Here is a 1002-nt window from a genome sequence, read left to right on the forward strand (position 1 = left end):
CCAAACAAATAAAAGATACATTCTTTAGCATTTAACAGTGTCACTATATTGTGTTAATGTTCTGTCTTCCTCTGACTCATGAGAACCCCAAATTAATTTGCCTGTGAGTCTGTGCTCAGTTGGTAAACAATAACAGTCGCTTTGCAAATAGTTTTTTTCACCAAAATAGGTAATGTTACCATCCTTTGAAGAGTAACATTTAGCAGGCATTTATTAGTCTATGTTTCTTCAGCTCAAGGATGGAAAAAGTTTATTGTGTGGTTAGAAAGAATTGAGAAGAAAGGACAATAAACCCAGGGCCACATTAAGAGATTTTGGCATAAAAGATATAAGGTATACAGAATGAGATTTAGTGTATGACAGTTGGCAGAGTTAAGTGAGAGATGAAACAGACTGAGGTTCTCATAACAAACAATACATTCCTGTGGGTATTTTATTTTTATTCTTCTGTTATTTATTACATCAGCACTGCAATGTCCCCTCCACTACACCTCTGCTCTCCCTGCCTCTATTCCCTCTCTCCCAGATCCTCTTCTCCATTTCCTTTCTGAAAAACAAAAACAAAAACAAAAACAAAAACAAAAAACAAAGAAAGGACCTCCCAAAGCCTGACATAGAGGACCTTTGAAAAGCTCTGCCCTGCAGACTATCGACTTTTGGGCAGAGTGCAGGGAATCTTAGGAAAGAAGTGGGAAACAGTAAGATCTGGAGAGGACAGGAACTTCATTAGGAGAGCAACAGAACAAAAAAAAAATTGAACACAGGGGTCTTTCCTGAGACTGCTATTCCAACCAAGAACTATACATGGCGATAACCTAAGACCCCTGCACAGATGTAGCCCATGTCAGTTCAATATCCAAGTGGGTTCCATTGTAATAGGAACAGAGACTGTCTTTGACATGAACTGATTGGCCTGCTCTTTAATTACCTCCCCCTGAGGGGGAAGCAGCATTACCAGGCCACAGAAGAAGACAAGGCAGCCACTCGTGATGAGACCAAATT

The sequence above is a fragment of the Meriones unguiculatus genome, chromosome 19, assembly GCF_030254825.1.
Source record: "Meriones unguiculatus strain TT.TT164.6M chromosome 19, Bangor_MerUng_6.1, whole genome shotgun sequence".
In the NCBI taxonomy this organism is placed as follows: Eukaryota; Metazoa; Chordata; class Mammalia; order Rodentia; family Muridae; genus Meriones; species Meriones unguiculatus.